This window comes from Stegodyphus dumicola, chromosome 4 (assembly GCF_044657685.1).
Source record: "Stegodyphus dumicola isolate Sdum_Otavi_A_Nest chromosome 4, ASM4465768v1".
NCBI classification, from domain to species: Eukaryota; Metazoa; Arthropoda; class Arachnida; order Araneae; family Eresidae; genus Stegodyphus; species Stegodyphus dumicola.
Window position 1 is genome coordinate 81,825,792 of NC_140771.1, and position 24,832 is coordinate 81,850,623.

Consider the following 24,832-nt stretch of genomic DNA (forward strand, 5'->3'; position numbering starts at 1 on the left):
TAGCTACCTAAATACCATAAAAGCTATATTCTCAAATGAATTCATAGCAATTTATTTATTAGGCACATACCCACGTACTAAGGTTAACAAGAACAGGTATTTACTTGTTCGAAGTTTCGAAGTGAATAGAAATTATTCCCCTCAAAAGAACCTCCACTAAAATTATATCAGATTCCTTTTTAAATATGGCCTTTCCCGTTTCAGACGTTGGCAAGCATTTTATTACTCAAAGCGCTGAGGATTTATGTGCAAGGCTAAGCATACGGCATTTAAAGACGTTTCCTTATCGATGGCAATCGAATATCGCAAAACAGATAAATAAAAGCATACTTAAGATTATTTGTAGTTATGTAAAGAATTATCATGAGCGCTGGGATAGCTACGTCAATGATCTTGCAATCGGTTTGAAGACGGCCAAACGTGGTACTACCGACAAGATGCCAGCTAAATGATTTTTTAATAGAAAGTTATTTATCCCTCTAGATAAACAAATTTTTGTTCAAAAGAGTGCTGTGGAATTTAAAATGGTAGATATCCAGAAGATAGTCGACGAAATTGTCCTTAATTTGGATACTGCAAGGGAACAAAAACAAGGACTAACATTATACAATGATGAGAAACGGTGCGACTTTAATTTTAAGAAGAGAGATAAAGTGTAGAAAATAAAACATTCTCTTTCATGCACCCTTGAATGTAAAGTGGGAAAATTTTGCCTTAAATTTGAAGGCCTTCTCGTAACTGAAAGAAATCAGGAGTCAGTGGTTTATTTAAAAAACAAAATGGAGACAATGTGGTGGTTAATGTGGATCATATAAAGAAATATTATGCACGCGCTGATATGCCTGTTTTGGAAGTCGAAGGGGATGAATTTGAAGTTACATCCGCTGTTTTATAAGAAGAGAAAATCCAACTGTGGCAATTTAGAGGGAAGGAAAACATTGAAGGAAATAAATGAACTCGAAAATTCGGACAAGGAAGATATGAACATCCCTAATGAAACTGCTACATATTCCAAAAACGAAAGTAATAAATTTACTTGTCTTCCTGAATTAACTGTCTCTAATTTTGTTGGTGAATAAAGCAATTGGCAGGAATTTTGGAGTCAATATGAAGCAGCTATCCATAACAATGACTTTTTATCGAAAATTTTCTAAGTAAATTTATTTACTAATTAAAATTGAATTTATCTAAGTCATTATTAGGTGGGGTAGCCTATAATGCCGTTTCCAGATTTTCGCTTAAAAATGAGAATTACGCTTCAGTTATAGAATTGTTAGTTAACAGGTTTGGGAGAAAAGATTTGGTAATAAATGCTCACATGAATAAACTGTTAAATCTTTCCCCTGTTAGAAATATAAGGGATATAGAAAAATATCAGGGACCTATATGATCAATGTGAGACTCAGATGCTTTAGTCAATGAGCGTGGTATCAGAATCTTACGGTACTTTACTTTGCCCAATATCGCTAAAATTACTTCCATCAGAGATTATATTAGAATAGAATACAGTCGCAGTAGAAACAGTGACCAAACATGAAACGTTAATGAATTAACGGATTTTTTTCCTAAAGAATTCGAAAGCCGCGAAAGAGCTACGCAGTTAAATAACAGCAGAGGAACAAATACGAAACACCGAAGGGAAATGATTCATAACTGGGAGCATAAAACAAACGATCGTCTCCACTCCGTGCACGATAATGTAGACAAAAGCGCAATAAATAGTTTGACGAAAGTTTGCCTAAAACTTACGAATATAAATTGCTCCAGTCGCTAGAAATAATTGTATATATTGTAACCACGATTCTGAGCGTTGTGAGATTAAAATGTTGTGGATGAGAAAAGAAATATTTTAAAACGTCAAGCTCGTTGTTTTTCATACCTTAAACCTCAGCATAGAATAGACGAAAGTAAAGAAAAAAATGTGTGAAATATGTAATAAAAACACAATAGGTCTATTTGTTTCCAACTCGAAACCAAATCAGATAAAAGCGAAGTCGTGTTGCCAATTCCATCCAGTACAGAAGATGTCATATTAGCAAATTAAATTCCGAAACTTTCGCAGTACATTGCTACAAACGTGCACTGTGATGATACGTCCATTCTCTGATAAGAATAATTTATAACCGGTTGGTATTCTATTAGACAATGGTTCGATGAGAAGTTTTGTAATTCGGGACATATCAGAAAAGTCTAAATTACCTGTTATTCGAAAGGAGACTTTGTTCCATATTTGGCTTTGGGGTTAACCAGGCAACAGAACGAAATTACAATGTTTTGAAAGTCAAAATCAAAAATAGAAATGAACTATCCCTAAATGTCGAAATTCAAGTTTCAGAAACTAACCAAATATGCACAACTAATTTATCTTTTCTTGAAATTCCGGTTTCCAAAATTAACAAATAATTAATAGGATTACAGCTGATAATTGTGAATACAGTGACAAAAACATTGCTGTTCGGATCGGAGCAGATTACTAACATGAAATAATAACATGTAGACTTAAAAGTTTTAAAAATAAACTTAAAGCTTCCGAAACAATATTTGGATGTTGCCTTCAAGGCCGAACTGATTCTAAAGAGGAATTGTTAAGATTATTAACAATTAAGGTTATTAGATTTTTAAAGTACCTTATATGTTTTAACCAAGTATTATGACTTAAGTCTTTACTGTAACTTTTCATTTCCATATTCCTCACCAGAATGCAAATTAATTTCGGGTATATTTAAGCTGAGAGAGTTTCACATAATCGCGTCTTGCTAATACTATTTTTAGACAGATCTGTTTAAAAATTAAATTCTGTCTTTATCATTCTCGCTAGTCGATGCTTTAAATCTTTATCAGATTTTTTTTTTATTGTTAAACATAAAAAACGATCATAATAGTATTATAAATAGTAAAAAGTTGCTTTTTTTAACACGAGAATAAGAAGAAAATGCACATTACAAGAAAGTACATTTGAAATTAGAAACATCTAATAAGAATTAATTCCTAGAAGCAAAGTAATGTTCATCCTTTTTCCAAGACATATTTTCTGGAATGAGACATTTTTTTATTTGAATCATTTATTTCAAGATGCATAATATTTTCTCGCCTGCTCTCTGATTGTGTCGTTGAGCTGTATATAGTTCCCTAAAGATCCATTTCAAACAAAAACATTGTATGTCCTGTAAAAGGACTTTGAAAGAAAAAGATTCTTAGAAAACTCCGATGATATCTTTCCTTCTTTTTCAGTTCTAAGTAAAACAATTGATTGTGTATTTTTGAACTTTTGGGGAAAATATAACAAATTTATTACGCTCTTCTTTAATAATGTAATTGTGCTTTTAATTTGCTCCCTGATCAAATTACATTAAGCAAATTTCCTATCATTCTAAGAAATCAAGAAAGGAAACAAACACGAATTAAAACTCTATTGAATTGGAGGACGAACAGGTGCAAGTCCCTATTCGTTGGGAGCAAATTCTATTAAAGAAGGGAAGAGCCATGACTGTATTTATACTAAAAACAAAGAAAGGAGGTTTTTTGGTTTAAAACAAAAACAAAGCAAACAGGAGCCTGGAGTTATCTGTCCAAGGAAATGGTAAAGAAACACGAAAAATCAAGATATAAGAATTTTAGAAGCGCTAGATAAGGCTTGATTGAATTTAAAATCATTAACTAAACAAGATAAATCTTCGTGAATATGAAAAGCTTCAAAAATTCACCTACTGAAGAAGCTTTATAGATAATTTTTGCAGAACCCAAATCAAATTAGTGATTAAATATTTAGCTATGTTTAGCTTTATTTCGAATATTTGTTTACTTCTTATTTTCGGACATAAGATTCGTATTCCTTGACACGAAATTTTATCGCTTTTCTAGTTTGACTGATATATCCCAAACCACACTGAAAACATATATTATAAATTTCCCAAGAAATAAACTCAGAGATTGAATCTTTAAGTATCTAACAATAGATTTTACTAATAGAAAGAAAATAACTGAACTTGTAGAGAAACGGTGCAACTTTATAACTCTAGAAAGAATCCCGAGAACTGTTTAATTAAAACTTAAATATTTTAGTCTCAGCATGAATTTTCAAAGCGATTACGAAGTAAAATCAATTTTGATTTTGTTGCTATGATCCTGATTGTGAGAATCCCAAAATTTATACGTGAATTTTAATGTTGTTTCTTCTTAGGCCGAAAATGACCATTTCTCTTGAATTACAGTTACAGAGAATTATATTTTAATTTCTGCGCAGAATAAATAAAGAATGATTTCGGTGCCATTGAAATGATGTTTGAAACGTAAAGAGTAATTTTATAAATGTTCGATATGATAGCCGTTTTTCAGGACTATGCGTCTTCATCATTATGTTCATGATAGAAAAGGTTTTTTCGTAAAATTTCCAGCATTGATTTCAGTTTCTCTTCCTCTGTATGCCAGATTCTATCAGTCGTGGAGGGTTTGCAGAAAAAGTAGCGAACGTTATACGTTTTTAATCTTGGCTTATTATTATTATTTTTTTTGTTGTTGTTGTTGCCGTAGTCGTACTTAAAAAATTTGCAATTTATTTTTGCGTCGGTAGATTTTTGTCTTGTTAACAACGATTTAACTTTAGAAACATTAGAGACAGTATGTACACTTTTCGGATCTTCGCTTTGAATGTTTTTTGTAGAAGTAATGACGACGGTTTTTCTTTCTCCAACTGATAATGTTCCTTAGTTTGCACCTAGAAATGCTAATTCCATGCATTTCAAATAGTTTTTATTATGGAATAGGAATATTTATCTTCGGAAACAGCAAAAACATATCATTCAATCCACATGCTGTTTAATGCGACATTTTAAAAGAAGAATCAGTTTAAAAGTAGCAAATGATTTTTCTCATTTGAAATGATAAGCTGTTGCCAGAAATTTGTATTCCAAAACATTTGCTTTTTAAAAATGTTTTATCGAATTCGTTCTACAAATTTGTAAACACCATCTAGAATATCTGCATTAAGAACTGAAATTCTTGTTATAAAATTATAATATTTATATTTATGTATTAAATGCGTAGTATTAACTATATTAACTATTGTTAAAATTTCGATACTATTGGCATAAATGTTTATTAGGAATTTATTTAAATACGAGTTTTGCGAGTTTCATTGAAAATATTTTGATTAAACTTTTACACAAGCTTTTTTAATCTTTTAAAAAAAATTGCATGTTATTTTAAGAAGAGCAAATAAAGCGAATAACTAAAGTAAACAACTCTTAAGTTTCAACAGCAAAGAATTGAACAATTCCAAATCCTTTTTTTTTAAGAATTGAAAAAAGCAAACTATTTATTATTTTAAGATCGCGAGAGAAAACACTCGAAACAAGTCCGAAACTGATACAGGCATTATTTTTAAAAGTAAAAAATTTAATGATAGCTAACCAAAAAAAATTCCTTGGGGTATTTACTTCATTATTGTTTGGATTAGTTTGAAGATAAAGTATAGTAAGCATTCTTAAAATAGTGCAGTTCTTTACTTTCGTTTTCGATTTTTTTCCTTCCATATCTTCTGTAAAACTGTAGCATCTGTTTAATAAGTTAATGTTAACTATAAACAATTTGGACAAAATATACACTGAAATCTCTTTAGAAATTATTTATTTTTATTTATAAAGACATGGCTCTTCTTTACGTCTTCTTACATCATGATTCTTCTTTATGAAAACATCATTCTCATCATGTACAGCACAAGAACCATCTAGACAGGAAACTGACTAGTGACACTGAGTGCCGTACCGAAGAGCTCGGGGTTCGAATTCCGGAGAAGGCATGAATGTAATTTGTCCGTCCTTTCATAGGAGTTAACGGTGTCCACCTTTTAGGTTCCTTCATAATTAAATAACCTTCGCTTCCGGCCTTAGCAAAGGCTAGCGCCTGTGAACTGAATATATTCTGCCATTAGGAAAAAAAAAACGCCCAGCGCACGGAGATCCTACTGGGCGTTTTAGACACTTTCTATATCTTGGCCACCAATTTTTTTTTCTTTTTTTTATACTTTTACGGACTACAGAGACACTTTCTACTTCTGAGAAGTTCATTCTCAATTGAGATTATTGTTTTTTTTTTTTTTTAATAATAATTGTGCTTTAAATATTTATTTTGTTTAATTATTTTTTTGATTCCGCCAACTTAATCTTTTATTTCTCTTAGGTCGGGCTATGTTATTCTCGAAATGCGATTTTGAGTTGTTTTATTTCTCATTCGAGTCTCTTGACATTTGGAGGATGTCAAGAGGCTCGACAGTGCTCGACGTGTGCAATATTTGCATTTATGTGCTCTATGTGTTTCCGTATTTATTCTCGTGTGTTTTTACATGTCTTTATGTTACGTAATTATGAGTGTGTTTTTATGCTTTTACGTTTAATTTTGTATATCTATGTGTTTCAGCTTATATGTTTGTTTTAGTGTTTTAATACTCGTACTATCCTTTATATTCTTTTTAAGTTACTTTGTTTTATAAACAATGTCCTATGTAAAATCTACTTGACATCTAGCCCCTGTATGGCCATGTAAACTCGCGGTGCAGCCTCACGGGGTCCAGCGGGTTGTTTCTTCGAAATAGTGGAGGACGTGGGACATATGCCTGTTTACCTATGTTATACGCCAGGCGTCCCCGTCCTCCTGTCACCTGACATTTGGAGGAAAGCATGGTATTATTGTTTTATATTTAATATATCTGTAATTAATTAACAAACTAAACTTTTTAAAAGCAATCGATGTAGTTTTAATTTTTTTTTTTTAACTTTTTAATCAGATTGATTTAAATAAAATACGTTTTGTTCATGATATATTTTAATAAAAGCATTCAATATTTTTATAGAAAGACTTTAAATATTTTTCCACTATTCAAATGTAAAGAAGATATATTACGTTTTTTATATTAGTCTAAATTTATATTCATCTAATATCATTCCTATATAATGTTTAGCAGCTCCGTTTGGGCTCTCTATCAATATCTATTGGGCTCCGTCCAGCTCTATCAATAATCTTTTCTGATAAACCGTATTAAATTTTAATAGAGCCATTTCGGCGAAAGTTAAAATCTGAACACTTTTGAATCTGAAATTTTTAAAATTATTTATTTTATTTTATTAACCCCAAACGGTTATTAACATTACTCTTAAAATGAAATGTGCCGATTCACTGTAAATGCATCACTTCACTTTTGATTCGAGTCTATTGCCACTTGGTAAAATGTAAAGTATTCACTTTTCAAACTGTTTATTGTGGATTAGCAAACTAAGTTATTTGAGAGCAACAGATGCTGTTCATAAAAATATGGATAATATTAAAAATTAAAATTTAAAATATGGAAATAATTAAATATAAATTACATAATTCTTTAAATAATTAAAAGCAATTAAAGTAAAAATAATTAAATGTAAAAGATTCCTTTTGGAAAAATCTAACCTCTTTCAGATTTTTTTAAATTTTTTTTTATTTTGTTTAATTATTTTATTAATCTCTCTTTTTTTTTTTTACAATCTTTTCACAGCTATTTCTTTTTTCATTTTATTAATGCTAATAATTACTTTAAGCCTTTTAGTGTACTTTGTGGTACAAAAACAGATAGAATTGGAGCTAAAAAAAACAAAAATGATCCTACTGTTGTAATTATTCAAACATTGATAATTATGACAAAGTCCGCCTATGCCATTATTCTCAAACTGTTCCTTTATACTTCTCTTAATGGTCCTCCTATTTTTGCAAAAATCTCCAGTTATTTGTGAAAGAAATTAACAAAATTTTTCATCATTTCGTGAAGATAACTTATGGCAAAATACACTGGCATGTCTGTCACGGTATCATCTCTCATGTACGTGGCCGCACTGGCAATTTCATTGGTTTGCAAAACAAGCTACAAACTTTCAAGTTAACACTACAGTGACACTGCCTAAGTCATTCTTCAAGAAACAAAGCTGAAATAAAACCATTCTCGAGTAGAATAAATTATACAGAAATTCTTCTACCGTCTCCCTGACTAAAATATCTTTTCTTCTATTTCTCACAGACTGAATTATAAGCATTTTTTCTGCAAATTTCAAATGACTAAATTTCTAACAGGCACGATAATTTCACCTCGTATCTGAAGAGAACTATCTCTTATAGATTTGTATCCCTACAGATTCAGGGGAGTAAAAAATGTCGAACGTTTGTTGTTCTACTGTCCATACCTTATGGAAGGAAGAAAACTCATTTCCCAGGTAAATCCTTTAAACAGTAAATTTTCTCCACTTTTCCATGCGTTTATTCAAGACATAAAATGACATTCTCTTCGTTTTGTATATTTATTTCATAATTTCATCTGCGAATTTGTATTTTTAATTCATTTTTATATTGTTGTATTGCCCTTTTTTTAGGAAAAAACTTCTGTAAGGTTTGTGTGCGCAAGGCAGTGGGGCTATGTGGCTCACAAGGAATTTAAATATTCTTAAAATTAAAATAAAAAGTAAGATAAAATTAATTTTTGGACCTCCCATTATCACTGGAAACAGAGTATAGTGAACTGTACAATGGCGTTTTAAAAATTACAATTCAGCTTGCTTCAACGTATCTGTGTAAGAAAGGGTTTTTCAGTTAATAACTCCAAGAAATGGACCGTCTTGAGAAAGCCGATCTCAGACTTAAGCTCACCAGCTTACGTCTAAGCATAGAGTAATTATTATTTGAATCTGTAAGGCATCAAGAATCAGCGTAGTATTCATAAATTTGCAGGACTAGTTTAAATATGCAGCCTTATTCAGCTGCCAAAGTACAAATGCCGTGCTCAGGCAATAACAATGAGAGGAAGGATAAGTTACTGGCGCCATCTATTGATGAACAATGAAAATAGCTATAGAATAATTTGATTAAAGCTAAGGACTGGAACTGGGATCGTTAGATAGAACTAAAAGACTTAATGTGAAACGCCTCCAGAAAATCTAATTCGCCAACAAAAGATGTTTTTGAATAATTGAGGATTCAGAGAAATGGAAAACGTGATTTTTCTGACCAGCATTTGGGCAATAATGGATTTTTTTCTTAATTACTTGATTAATGTTAGTCCGAAATTTCTAAGGAAGTATTAGTTTGACCAATGTAAATTAAATCACATTGGCAAGTAATCCTGTACATACCACAGGAGTTCATATAGGTAATGGGGTCGTTATTTGGTGCGTTATTTTAAGTGAGATAGAACAGCTGTGAACGAATCAGCAGGCAAATTTCATCTCATTAATGTGAGTATCAATATTTATTTAATTTTTAGGTGGTAAGATAAATATTATCTAAATTTTAATTGCTCTGAAATATTAAACGCAGAAGATACTTTTCTTCTGTTAAGGTAATTGATGAATACCGATTCAACGTCAAATGGATTAAAGCTAATTGTGTTTTTAAAATATAAGTATATTGGTTGTAATATATGCTAAAAACCTACTTTCAAAGAGGACCAAAGTAAGGTGATTTGCAAAACATTCTAATTTATAAAAATGGCCCCCACTTGGAAATCTTTCAGCGACACTGGCTTTTTCTTTTCCCGAGGAAACATATTGCCACTCTCTACCTCTATGTTACGTCAAACTGATATTTTATCAAGTATTCGACAATGCCCGAGCGTTACGTAGAGTAAAGAGATACGTTTAGGGGGATAGAGGTACTTTTTCGAAATCCTGTTTTCGAAGTGTTCGCGAAAAATTGATAGACAGCGCATTTAAATTCTGCTCTAAAGGTTCAACACGAGAGACAGCTCACATGGTGCCATCTAACAGTTTTAGTAAGAACTGATATTTACTTTCTTATTGGCTATTTTTTTTTCCCCCTTCAGAAAATCACCTTGCAGATTGCCTGTCTACTTGATCGTTTTCGAAAAATTCGTGGAAAACGGATAAAAATTGCCACTTAATTGCTGTTGAAAAAATTTTGCATTATTCTGGAAAGTTCTGCACGCTTCTTAAGAATAATCAAACAAGCGCCATATGACACTTTTACTAAGAGCTGATAGCGGAAACGGAGCGACGACGGCGTGAAACTAATGATTTCAAAGTTAAAGCTATGTACAAATATTAATATTTACTTATTGTAAAATAATATAAATGACTTTCTTAGGATGTATTTACTTATATAAATTTTCCACTTTCGCAACAATGCAGGATCGCAGCAATGTCGACTTCAAACGTGAACAAAAGATGGTTCATGTGAACAAAAAAATCTGATGTGTACACCACATGACTTCCTTGTACGGAATATTAAATTATACGCATTTTTTCTTGCATTTCATTTAAACTTATTGGATTGAATTAAATCTACTTTGCCGACAGCGCATAAACCACAATAGAATAAATGCATTCTTTAAAATTCACTCTAGTATTTGTTAACCATAGCGACACTCTGGCACTAGATTAACTTAACAGTATTAATAATTATATAACAGTTAACTTAAATAATAATTATATAACGGAAACTAAGGTAATTGTTATATAATCCAATAATTATATAACAGTTAACTTATATATTTCGTTCATATTCTAACACATAAGGCACAAAATTTATATTATTTACAGAATAGAATTATCTAATCGTTGCCACATGTTCTATTCAAATACTATAATAAAGCTAGAATGATGTATAAAAGAAATTAAGAAAACAAAACAAAAAAGAAACTGTTTTTCACAGACGATTGAGTATTTATCATTTAATTAATTCATTTCTCACTTCGCGAGAAGGCAAAAATACATAAAAACTCAAAATATCTATATTAAAAATTACGAAGTAAATCTTAAACACTTATTTCGTCGAAAAAATTCCAGAAAGAATTAAGCATGATTTAATTGGCAATAATAAATGAATGCGTTATCTTTGTTGTTGCGAAACTAAGTTTCTATAGATTGGCAACAAATCCACTAGTCTCCTGTTTCAAATGTAAACATCAATTGCCGCCATAAAAAAAGGCTTAGCGGCACTTAGACAACTTTAAAATTGTTGATAATGCTAAAAATATTGCATACAGATTTACTAAAGGCACAAAAACCTTAACCGGAAGATAAAAACAACGTAATACAATCATTTTTAAAGCAAAAAATGTACACTGCTCAAAAAAAAAAAATGGGACAGTCCTATATCTCCCGATCTACTGAGCCGATTGACAAAATTCAAATTGCGTTCTTCATGTCTCGAAAGCGCGACTTAGGATATATATTAGATTTATATATAGCACTATTCTAACATAGGTATTTTGACACAAAATCGGACTTTTTCTGAAATAACATACCATTTTTTTTACATATTTCGATTCTACGACTCAAATTACGCCTAAATATGAAATTTTGTAAAATTTGGAGCGAAATTTACGGAGAAATTCACAAATTTATGTTAGCCCTTTTTTGTCAGTTTGCGCCAAGCATACTTCATTTGGCGAACTTCTTAATATATGGCAACCTAGTTTCCTTAGGAAAAAAAAGTCACCATCGTTCCTTTTTTCCAAATAATATTCTTTATATTATATTTTTAATTATAACTTATTATTTTAAGTAATTTTTTCTTTTTCGAATTTCATTTTAATTGTTTAAGTTGAACTTTTTTTTTTTTTTTTTTTTTTTCCGAATAACTGTTTTAAAAATTTCTATTTACCTATTCGAACTGCGTAAATAAAGGTGCAGCGTTTATTTTTTTTTTCAAATAGTTTTCTTTATATATATTTTTCGTCATAGCTATTATTTTAAGTCATTTTTAAATTTTTATAGTTTTATTTTAATTGTTTGTGTTGCATTGTCTTTTCAGATAATTGTTTTAAAATTTTCTATTTATTCCTTCGAACTGAGCATTTTAAATAGATTTATTAATATCAATTTTCCAGAATTTGATTTTATTTATTTGAACTGCGTTTTTTTCGGAAGAATACTTTGTAACCCAGACCACGATGCGTTTGAAAACTGCATACTATATTAAAAGAGAAAATACAGTAAAGCACAGTTTTACACGCCTTTCAATGTTCCGTTCAGAAAAAATATATATAAATAAGAGAGATGTATAACCGATATTTTAACTTAGGATGACTTGCATACACTGCTTTAAACAGTTTTATCATTGTGCCCATTGCTTTACACAATTTTATCCTACATTTGGTTTCTTAAAATGTTATTCATATTTTAGTCAAATATTTTATTTTTGAAATCGCAAGAATCAAATATCATAAGATTGAAAAGTTTTAAATTTAAAAAAATACGAATACTAAATTTTACGAAAAAATTTATTTTTCTTCTCTGTTTCTTTAAGCATTCTGAAAGTATATTGAAAGGTATCCAACTTTTCGAAACATTTTGGTATTTCTGACAATCATTTTAAATAAAGTTATCGCCTTCCATTTCATAAAGGCCCACAAACGGCCGAGCGGTAAAGTTGCTGAACACTGGTAGTTCACTCCGGGGTTCGAACCCCGGTAAACGGGCTGGTTGCATGGGCGTTTTCGTGGATTTTCTCATGTGTACCGCGTATGACAGCTGGTTTCCCTTAGAAAGTTCTTCACGAAGTATTTCGTCAGAGCCTTTATCAGTCTTTAGAGACTAAACATTTTGAAGCTATGAGATGAAAGGAAAGACTGGTTTCATCAAAAGGTTTTGCTTTATTTTATTATGACAAAGCACACTACGGCTATCTGCCTAAGGGGAGGGATGCCTTCCTGGAGGACTTTCTAAGGGAAACTGGCTCGCATACACGTTACACATGGGAAAAACCACGAAAACGCCCATGCAGCCAGCCCGTTCGCGGGATTCGAACCTCGGACCGAACTACCAGTGTTCAGCGACTTTACCGCTCGGCCGCTGTTTCATCAGGAAGGGAAAAGAAACATCTCTAAGTGACATCCACATACATCACTGGATAAACTCCTGAATCTTCAAATAATTCGACTGAGGAAATCATGGGATCAAGCTCAATTGATGGTATTTGCTGGTGTACTCGTCCAAGTGTTTTTCTCTTTGAACACCTAAATTCTTTGAAGTATCCTGAAAGTATATTCGAAAGCGTCCAACTTTTTGAACATGTTGGTACGTCTGACAGACAAATTTCCCTGCAAATTTTTGCTTACTTTTCTCCCTAATTTTCTTCTTTCCTTCTACAGTTATTTTCAGTGCTCACACAAGAAAATTAAGATTTTTCGGCTGCTAGACTTCCATACATTTTGCATTCTTGTGAATTTTTTAAAATATCAATTATATGAATTTCGTTTCAGCTAAAGACAGCTTTTCATTTTCTAGTCATTTTAACTATAAATAAAGTTTAAAGTGAAGTCCAACGGATAAATATTTTAATTAAAAGATTTTTGCTAAATGACAAAGAAATAAAACAGTCCAGCAGGGTTTATTCTGTACCACAGAGTAACCCGATTCTTATATCGGCTGAAACAATCTAAATCATATTAAAGATCATGTTTTTTTATACAATCTATAACGCGAGAGAAAAATTAGCTTCTTAAAACATGCTTTCTAATAGAATTAATATAAAAATTTATATATATATATTTTTTTTAAAGTTGGGACTTGAACCAAACTGTCAGAATTTTAAAGCTTATTTTACATGGTGGTTATTATTAAAGTTTCACTTTGAAATGGTCATAAAAGGAAAACTACCGGACCAAATGTTATCAAACTTGGGAATCGTGTAAAGGAGGTTATGAGAATTTATTTTCGGCGGAAAAAAAAAAAAAAAAAAGAGTTCAAAAACTCACCATCAGGGAAAAAATGGCGCTGTATACAATATTGTTAAATGAAATAAGACACGAAAACATCTGTTTTAAATGTGTTTAATATTTTCCGAAACGTGTTGCAAAGCATGTTCAATGCAGCGTCCAGCATTTTCCGAAAGCAAATTAAATCACGTTACTGCATTCTCAACATCAGCTCTTAGCATATCAGGTTTGGTTTTGGTTTGGTTTATTAGATTACGGAAAAGCACTCGAGGGCTATCTGCCTTAAGGGAGGGATGCCTTCGTGGAGGGCTTTTTAAGGGAAACTGGCTCGTATACACGTTACACATAGCATATCATATAGGAATATAGGAATGTTATCAGTACATAATCATATAGGAATGTTATCAGTGTCTCACATTTTTCATTTCAGCCAAATTGTTTAGATTATCACCATAAACAGTGCTTTTGAGATAGCCTCATAGACAAAAGTCACAGAGGTTGAGGTCTGGTGGGAAGAGGGGAAGTGTTGGCCTATAAGACGTTCATTCGTGAAATGTTGCCTAAGTAACTATGCGACACTCTTGAGGTGGTGCCCAGCCCTGCATAAAAATCGTAGTATCTAAAATGCCACGTTACTGCAGTTCATGTATCACGAAACATTTTAATATTGGCTCTAAGTGAGCTGCAATCGCAGTGGTCCAGATGTCGACTGCTCTTCAGAAAAAAATGGTTCAGTTATAAAACTAGCTGTCATTCAACAGTAAACGGTGTGAAATGACTGTTATGCAATCGAATGCAGTAGGAGAATGCAATGGAACTAGATAGATAACATGAGAGATTTCTTTGGCCCAAATCGATTAAAAGCGTTTTGAATCAGTATCTTCATGTTTTAGTGCCGAATTCAGGCTTAAAAAATTACAAATTAGCGATCTGTAAGAAAACGATTTCCAGATTGTACGCACTTGTGAGAGTGATTTGCGATGTCATATTTTCTAATCGCTAATTCGTGGTTTTCACGGACGAATTTCTCACTTACAGGGATGGCGCACTCGACATTTATCGAATTTAACGTCTTTAAATGGTAATTTGCCTACTTCAAAGTTCCTTAAGGGTATACAACATATTAAACCCGTTTAACAAAAGGTTAAGTTAGATTCCGACCCATATTTCGTTTAACAATATTGCATACAGCGCCATTTCCCCCCTGGTGGTGAGGTTTCGAACTTCCTTTTTTTCGCGGAAAATAAATTCCCATGACCTCCTTTACACGATTTCCAAGTTTGATAACATTTGGTCCAGTAGTTTTCCTTTTATGACCGTTTCAATGTAGAACTTTAATAATAACCACTCTGTATATTATTAAATTTTAATTTGAAGCTATGCGTTATATGTATACCATGCGTAAAATTTTCGCTTTTATGGAAAAATAAAAAATCGAAGCAAATATACTTAGTATAATGGACCAAAACTGAAAACATTTCCCCTCCTTCCGAAAATAAAATATTGAAATTTCGAACTTGAATTTACTGGGTTATCGAAATATTTAATTTGACTTATCTTCTAAGTCCTAGTTCCGACAACAATTCCGTCAAAAATTCCGAATTACTTAAGCTAAAGTAAAAGATTTAGTATATATTCACTGTATGCTAATAAAGTAATCAGAGTGTAATAAAAATAAATTATAGAATTTACGCTGATGTAACTTTTTGTCTGACTGCACAACATGTAATGGAAGAGAAGGTTTGTAGAGATCTGTTTTTGACATGCCTCTAAAAGTAGATGTCATATTAATTTTGTCTCTTCAATGTCAAAAAACTTTCCTTTAGGCAACTTTAGTTTTTGAGAAAGAAAAAAAATCACAAGAAGACAAATTTGAAGAACATGCAGGACGATTGAATATACATACTTATTTTCCGAACACAAGCGGTTCTCCGACTGGTTATTGAATAATGAAAAGATGCATTGTCATGCAATACAAAACATATGGAATACGTTTTCTGGCTGAATAAAGTAAGATTAAAAGTCATCTGCTTAATTCACATCCATTTACAAGTCAACTACTCGGGCAATTGCAGAATCGTTTTGATCCTGAGACAAACCTAATATCACTGGATTTAAACACTTCTTTAATCTTCTGAGAACGTTCCTTCTTTAGCTCATATTCCAAGAATATTAAGTGAATACAATTATTGCCAAAGAAATTGAATATTCATTTGCACTACGGCTTGGTAGTTTACTAACGAGTTAACAAAACTTAAATTCTGCTTTTTGTGTCAAAGAATACAACAATATTTTAAATATTTACAAATAAAATATTAAATTGGAGATTTAATTGGAGACTCATCAGTTGCCTAGCATTTGAAAAAGAAAAGATTGTTAAATACTAATTGTTTGCTGCTCAGTCTAACCCAGGCTGCATGGTTGGTTTTCGTAGTTTTTTAGGTTCTCTTTACAAAGATTCTCTATGAAAGCATCTTAATCAAATAGCTCCCATGTTCTTTCTATTTTCAAATAACCAACTAACCTAGTTTAAGCGCGATTTCCAAGTGAAGTTACTAGTAAAATCCGAATACTCATTATAAATCATGTAGCTAACCAATAAGAAGTAATATGAAAGATACGGAACCAATAATTGAAATGTTGTTACGGTACGCTGTTTCTTAACTTAGATGGTCATTCCTTAATTAAATAGCCCACCAAAGGCCGGTAAAGACACTGAACACTGGTAGTTCAGTTCGAGTTTCGAATCCCGCGAACGGGCTGGCCGCATGGGCGGTTTCGTGGTTTTCCCCATGTGTAACGTGTATACGAGCCAGTTTCCCTTAGAAAGTCCTCCACGAAGGCATCCCTCCCTTTAGGCAGATAGCCCTCGTGTGCTTTGCCATAATTAAATAATCCAATCCAATCCTTAATTAAATATAATTGATTTGTAAATTCTACTAGAACTGACGGTAAGAATTGAAGTGGAAATAAGTAATATGGTGTGCAATCTTGATTAATATAAATTAAAAATATTTGCATAGAAAAATTTTCAGACAGAAAGTTTTTTGAAATATTTGCAATTACTTTATAAGAAGGATTTATTAATAACCGTAATAATTACTTATTATATTACTGATGATTAGGATTCAGTTCTTGACAATTACATTCTAAATTAGAATTTTAAGGATATAATGAAAATACGCTACGCACAAAAATACATTTTAGGAAAAAAATGAGTTGATTTTTTATGTTTTAAAACTTCTTAAATTCATTTAGTAAACATCGTATCCTCGTTGTTTATTGAATCCAGAATGTTGGTGTCGTTTATATAATTATTCTTACTTGTCCACAGAATCTGCTGACTTATCCAGCCATTAAGTAGCTGCAGATCATTTCTACATAACCATTGAACTTCCATTAATTCAGTCTCTAGAGAGTTGTATGTTTATATCATAATTTGACTTTTATAAAAAATGATTATTCTAAATATTATGTTTCTATAAAAATATATTGTGCTTTAAAAATATGGATAATAGTATCAGCCGCTCTTTCAGAGACTTCAAAAGCAACAGTTTGTTTAGAAATAAATTATACAGTTAATGTCATAAAATTCAAATAAATATCAAACGAAAATTCTCAGTTTTAGACAATTCGATTTAAACGAAGTAAAGTAGCAGACGATAAAACGCCGAAGGTAAAAATTTACTCTTACGAAAACTTACTCTTAAATTTTTTAAAAAAAGAAAAGATACGAGAGAAATTTAAAAAAAAAATAGTTAAAAATTTGAATAATATCATCTATAATTTAAAAAAATAGCCTTTCATATAGTATTAATAAATATTTATTACGCATCATTGAGGGAAAATATGTCATATAATTAATTCTCCGTAAAATTTTACTTGAAGTTTAAGGTTAAAAATAGCTGTGGCATTTCAGTGTAACAAAAATCCATAGACCACATTTGGCGTTATTATCGCTCAAAAAAAAGGTGCCAAATTTCAAAACGCGAAATTATGTAAATTCGTGTATATCTTAGAAAATTTTGAATAAAAAAGTCTAATTTTTTGCAGATATGCTTAAAAATACACCTACTTTAAGATGATGGTAAAAATTTTATAGGTTACAATTCAAAATTTTTTTCGAAAAATCTATAGAAATTATTTAAAAATAGAAATTTAAAAAATAAAAAGCAAAAAATGGGTAAATTTTATTTGGAATGAACCAAAATTTCGAAATGTGAGAGAAAAAATCAAAAAAGTTTAATAGAAAAAGAGATATTAATAAATATTTGCCAAATTCAATTAACATTGAGGAGCTAAAATTTTGAGAGCTAATATTTTAAAAACTATTCGTACGATTTTTACAAAACTTGGTATTCTGGCATAATTTGAGTCGTAGAATCGAAATATGTAAAAAAATTGGTATGTTATTTCAGAAAAAGTCCGATTTTGTGTCAAAATACCTATGTTAGAATAGTACTATATATAAATCTAATATATATCCTAAGTCGCGCTTTCGAGACATGAAAAACGTAGTTTGAATTTTGTCAATCGGCCCAGTAGAACGGGAGATATAGCACTGTCCCATTTTTTTTTGAGCAGTGTACAATTTACAAACATATAAGTGTAAAGAAACTGAGATCACTGAGCCGGGTAACAGAGTGGATATACGTAGCGTATTCGGAAACAAAGTACCGTTTCATTCTAGCGCCGTCGCAGCGCTGTGGTAGGCGTCCCGCGCATGAGCACTAGTCTTTCTTGTTCATTGACTTTCAATTGTCGCCATTTTGGTTGCTCTATGTTGTGTTTTCAGTTTGCTGTGCACATTCAAAATGTTTAAGACAATTAGTTCTCTCGCTGACTGTGAGGTTCGTGCCGTGATTAAATTTTTGAACGCGAGGAATGTTAAACCGGCCGAAATTTATCGTCAAGTGACAGGTGACAGGTGACGGAGGACGGGGACGCCTGGTGTTTAACAGGGGTAAGCAGGCATATGTCCCACGCCTTCCACTAACCAGATGCAACAACTCCCTGGAGCCGCACAAGGCCGCACCTGGAGCTTATTGATATTCCATTCAGATTAAACATGGCCATACAAGGGTGACATTGTGCTACATTGAAATTTGATGTACATTTGTGGGGGGGGCAGTCTTGTTTGTACATTAAACAGAGCATAAACACGCATGAAATGTGCACATAAATAAATAAATAAATAAATAAAAAGAATACATGAATACTAAAAACACCTATAACTTTCAAACACCTAAGACGCTTCAGACACGTAGACACCTAAACACTTAAAGACACTTGAGAAGGTACACAAAAACAATTAAACACTTAATACAATACACAATACAATATGCAATTGAGGTAATACAATGTACAGTGACAATATGCAATAATAAACGCATATAATGCAATACTCACATGCTCAGAAGATACGTAACGCAGTGCACATGTACACAGTACACATTACGCAGGACACATGAGTGATAATCTGAGATATTAGCATGTTAACGCGCGCAATGCAGTAGCGATAGTAGTGTACAATCAATGTGGCTGTAGAGGTAATACAATATGCAATAGAGGTAATACAATATACAATAATACAAAGTGCAATAATAAACACATATTATCCTGTACTCATATGCACAATTGATACCAGACGCAGTACACAGATACATGGGATGCAGTACGTAGGACACAGAATGCAATGCAATATGCAGCGGAGGTAATATAATATACAGTAATACAGTAATAATCACATATAGTGCAGAATTCATATGCATATAATTTACATAACGCAATACACAAATACACAGAACACTTTACGCAGGACACATATGTAATAATCAGAGATATTAGCATATTACGCGCACAGTGCAGTAGCAATAATAGTGTACAATCAGTGAAGCCATAGAGGTAATACGATGTACAATAGAAGTAATGCAATATACAATGATATAAAGTGCAATAATAAGCAAATGTAATGCAATACTCATAAGCACAAAAGATACAAAAGGTACAAAACGCAGGAAATGATATGCATGACGCATAAGTAATAAATTAATGCATTAGCATTTACGCGCGCAGTACAGCAGCAATAGTAGTGTACGAGCAATGCCGCCATAGAGGCAAGTACTTGTACAGGGTATACATATGATGCGATACGTATTAGACATATATAAAATACAATAGGCTGTGATAAGCATATGTAAAGCAAGACTCGTGCACAATTGATACAAGTAGCAATACACAGATGCGCAAAACGCGTGTGCTTAATATACGAAACACTATACACCGACACATAAAATACTATACACATTGCACATAAGTAACAGAGATATACACATGTTACATACATTGCGCATTAAAACACATTACGCAAATTTCATTATACTCATAATTAAACATTACATCAACATAATTAAAACACCCAAGTAAACATAATTACACATAATTAAACATTACAATGTACACATTACGTATTAAAATCAAATATAAGCATTTTCCGCGCACAGTGTTGTTGCAATAGCATAATTACAAATCAAATGGCAATTTCCAAAGTTTGGTTATTTCGTACACAGGCGCACATTTCAATCTGGCGATAAATTGCAGTCTGGCAATTATTGCAATCTTGCAATTTACAATAATAATTACATATACACATATACTGTAGTGCAGTACTCGTATGCGCAAAATATACAAAAGGTATAAGAAGTAAAATGCAGATATGCAGGAGACGATATGCGTGACACATAAGTTATAATTCGGAGACATGAGTATATGAGCGCAATACAGAAGCAATAGTAATGTACATTCAGTGCTGCCATTGAGGCAAATACTTATTCAGTGACAGATGCATATAGTGCGATACACATTGGACATACACATAAAATAAATATGCTGTAATAAACACATATAACGCAATGCTGAAAACAAAATACACAGATGAACAAAACGCATGTGCTTAAGATACAAAACACTATACCCCAACACTTAAATTACTCGTACTATACATAGTGTACATATGTAATAAACAGGGATATAAACATGCATGGCATATATCATGCTTAAAAAAATTAACATATGATGCGCTAGGTCCGTTATGCACGTTTGTTGCACAGATTATAGCACAATTAGCGTAGCACAGTTAGCGTAGCTCAGTTAGCACAGGCACTCAGTATACTGCGGTTGAGGACTTCTGTGAAGAACGGCGATGGACGTTTTAAGTCGGGAGACAGACGTCTTGACCCTGTGTGGCTAGGTAGTTAACCATTTGGCAAATTTTATTCACCACTGCACGGTTTTTAACCGTGAAACGGAGAAAGGCATCGAGATCGGTGGTAGGCTCTGGAAGGTGCATGGCCGAGGTAAAAGGGCATGCGAACAGGTAGTGGTTAGGGTTGCCTTCTTGTCCGCATATGCAGATGTCTGTGGTGGATATGCCATGTCTGTGGTAGTACGTGGGAAAGGGCCCATGCCCTGTTATAAATCTGGTAAGCGGCGGTATGGAGCAGAGTCGGCTAGTTGAGACTTTTGGTAGAAAAACGTGAGCGCGACGCCCCGTGTCGCAGCTGTCCCAGTCGTGTTGCCAGGCTGTAATGGTTGCTCGTGTGAGCTGTGACTTGAGGTAGGAGGATGGAGCTGGTAGGTTCACTTCTATGGCCTCATGGTTGGTGGCTGCCTCGTTGGCTAGGGCATCTGCAGCTTCATTGCCAGCAAGGCCCACATGGGCCTTCACCCATATGAGTCTTGCTGGGTTGGAGCGATGCTGCTGCAGTAGACTTTGAATGTCTTTGATGATTGGTGATGTATGTCTGTGATTTTTTATGGCATGTAGTGTTGACTGGCTATCAGTGCAGATTATGGGTGAGCGGTAGTTGAAGCGTGCCGCGTGCGCTATGGCCTTCAGGATGGCGAGTGCCTCAGCTTGGAAGATGCTATTATGTGGTTGGAGATGGCCCTTCCAGCTTGTGATGACTTCATTATGGTGGGTAAGAAGGAAGGCGCTGCCGACTCCTGCGTCCTGCTTAGAGCCGTCCGTATAGTAGACAGGATGAGCGCTTGTGATATTTGAAGAGGGAGCTTTTGGCATGCTGATGATGACTCCTTTTCCTTTGTCACCTGGATGTTGTCTGCTGTGATGCCTTAGGTGTTCGTAGGAGGTGGGGCTGAAGGTGTGTCCATTAAAGGTGGCATCTTGTCTGAGTTGTAGTATCCTGGTGGTCGCTGCTTCCTGCGTGGCTCTGTGATAAAGGGGAGGGATGCGGGCTAGTGTTAGTGCTGCGGATGTCGCAGTGGTTCGAAAACCTTTGCATATCATAAGCGCGAAAGGACGCTGGATAGTGAGTAGCTGTTTTTGCTTTCTGCCCTGCATTGGATTTGCCCAGATTGTTGCGGCATACAAGCAGATGCGTTCTATGACGGTTGTGTACAGGATTTTGTTGATATGAGGATTCTGACCCCAGTTGATTCCTTGGAAAAGTTTGGCTTTTCTATCATCAAGTGACAGAAGTTTACGGTGAATACGCGATAAGTAATGGAATGGTGAGAAAGTGGGTAGGAATGTTTAATGCAGGTCGAACAAATGTCCACGCCGAGGCTCGGAGTGGTCGGCCTTCTGTTGTCACCGATGATTTGGTAAGGAAAGTTGATGAAGCAATTCATGAGAACAGACGCTTCACAATGACAACTCTTTCAGAGGCATTTCCACAAATTTCACGTACTGTTTTGTTTGAAATTGTGTCTGACCGCTTGAGTTATCACAAACTGTGTTCCCGATGGGTTCCAAAAATGCTCACTGATGTTCACAAAACAAAGCGACTTGGTAGTGCCCTGACATTTCTCACGCGGTACATTTTCACGCGGAGAAAACGTTTTAAGCCAAATTGTGACAGGTGATGAAACTTGGGTGTGTCATTTCACACCAGAATCGAAACAACAATTGATGGAGTGGAGACTCATTCTCCGAAAAATCAAAAGGTCAAAGTGACAATGTCATCACAAAAAAATCATGTGCACTGTCTTCTGGGATAGGAAAGGCGTTTTGCTTACTGAATTTCTTCCCAGAGGTGAAATCATTAATGCGGCAAGATATTGTGTGACTTTAACAAAACTAAGGCGTGCCATTCAAAACAAGCGAAGAGGAATGCTCAGTAAAGGAATTGTGTTGCTCCATGACAATGCTCGGCCCCATACTGCTGGTGTCACTCAATCGTTAATTCGACAGTTCCATTGGGAGCAGTTCGATCACCCGCCGTACAGCCCGGACTTGGCGCCGTCCGACTATCACTTGTTCTTGCACATGAAGCGCGAGCTTGGTGGCAAGCGCTTTGGATCTGACGATGACACGAAAAATGCTGTGGAGTCGTGGTTATCGAAACTGGCGGGAAGTTTCTTTGACGATGGTATACAAAAACTGGTCAACCGCTACGACAGGTGTTTGATCATTGGCGGAAATTATGTTGAAAAATAGTTTAATACATGTTTTTTCATATAAAAATAAAATTGGATTCGAAAAAATTGTTTTACTTTTTTTTTTTTTTTTCAAAACGGTACTTAGTTTCCGAATACGCCTCGTATATATAAATATATTTATATACGTTTGGTGTGGCCGATTGTAACCAAAATACGAGGTGCACATCTACATGTTATAGCAGTCCTATATACAAAATTTCAACGTTCTGAGGCTACTCGTTTTTTAGTTATGCGAGATAAGTACGCACGTACGTACATACGTTCGTACAGACGCCACGAAAAATTCTCTTCAGAATTAATTTAAAGCAGTTTTATAATTTTCTTGAAGGAAAAGAGTATTACACTCACGTACGTACAGATATCACCCAAAAACATCGTTAAATTGCATTCGATAGCGGTCAAAACGGATATTTTCGTTGAAATATGCTGTCTGAAACTTTTCGCGATTACAATACTTCCTTTTTACTTCGTACAAGGAAGTAAAAAGGGTGTAGTGATTGCACCGTTTTAATACAAATGTCCTGTGTGTGAACCCCGTAGGGTGGTTTTTCGAAATCTTAAGTGGACAGTGCCCTTCCTTTTTTTAGAAGATCAAGTGTGCAAAATTTCATCAAAATAGAAATAAAACCATACATTTGTTTGAAGGACAAACACGAGAATACTCTTCTTTATATATAAAGTAAACTGAAGTAAAAGTAGCCACTTTAGGTAACACGGTAGTAGTAAATTGGAAGGAAGTACTGTGGTTGCATGCAGTTTGAGAATGTTAAAAAATACGTGTAATGATCATAAATGTTATTATGCAGTCAATGGAGGATTTATATAGGATATGTCTTCAGTTTAATGGATGATAATTCCATTTGATTTTTATGGGTGCAGGGCTAGTTTGTGTAACGTTTTCTCATGCACTATTTAAAATTTAGCATATTTTAATTATTAGTGGTCTAGAGAGTGATGCAGTTGGCATCCAGAGACTAATTTATTATTAATGTTTAATGTAGTTATTTGTTTATCTGCCATTTTTTATGTAGTTTTATTGTTATTGTAATGAGGTTAATTTCTGGTTTGCCTTTTTGTATTTCTATTTTTATGTTTTTTCAGGTTCCAATTTCATGCATCTTTGATGCACGGGGTCCAATGGTGTGTAATAAAGTGCCTCTGCAATAAGAAAAAACATACTTTAAGCAATTCTAAACGAGAAAGAAAACAAGCCATGAATAAACACATTGTTGCAAATTTAAAAATATTTAAATGTATTTGTTTTTATTTGCGTATCTTTGTACCCGTTTCGATCCCGAAGAAGGCCTTGGATGTCTGTAGGGCACGGAAGCACTTAAAATACTGAGAGCCGAAGGTCATCTTGAGTTGTTTAGATGTAGGAAACCCTCAAATGCGTCTCTCAGGCTATTCTTCATCAAAACTGGTATGAAATTTCTTCATTGTCACTGACGTAAAATCGATTGCCTCCTGGGGTACAAATGGGGTAATTTTTCGTTAATTAGAAAACTAAATGACCAATGGGAATTGAACAATCCTGATGAATGTATTAAATTTCCGGCCATCTGATTGAAGAATAGTTTTCAAATTACTTATTGAGTCCTATTGTCATAGTGAAAGGATTTAGCCTAAACTATAGTCTTAGGTTCAGGTCTTTGAAGAAGGTATAAATAAGTGTATACT

The 24,832-nt window shown here is 33.5% G+C and overlaps 1 long non-coding RNA gene across 1 annotated transcript in view; it reads left to right on the forward strand.

The window, feature by feature from the left end:
* The window catches only part of LOC118201877 (uncharacterized), a 214,659-nt gene extending 190,267 nt beyond the window's left edge, over positions 1 to 24,392 (forward strand). Inside the window, exon 4 of the long non-coding RNA XR_015040499.1 lies at positions 24,254 to 24,392. This is a non-coding gene — a long non-coding RNA (uncharacterized LOC118201877). The remainder of the gene's footprint in view (positions 1 to 24,253) is intronic.
* The last annotated feature ends 440 nt before the right edge of the window (positions 24,393 to 24,832 follow it).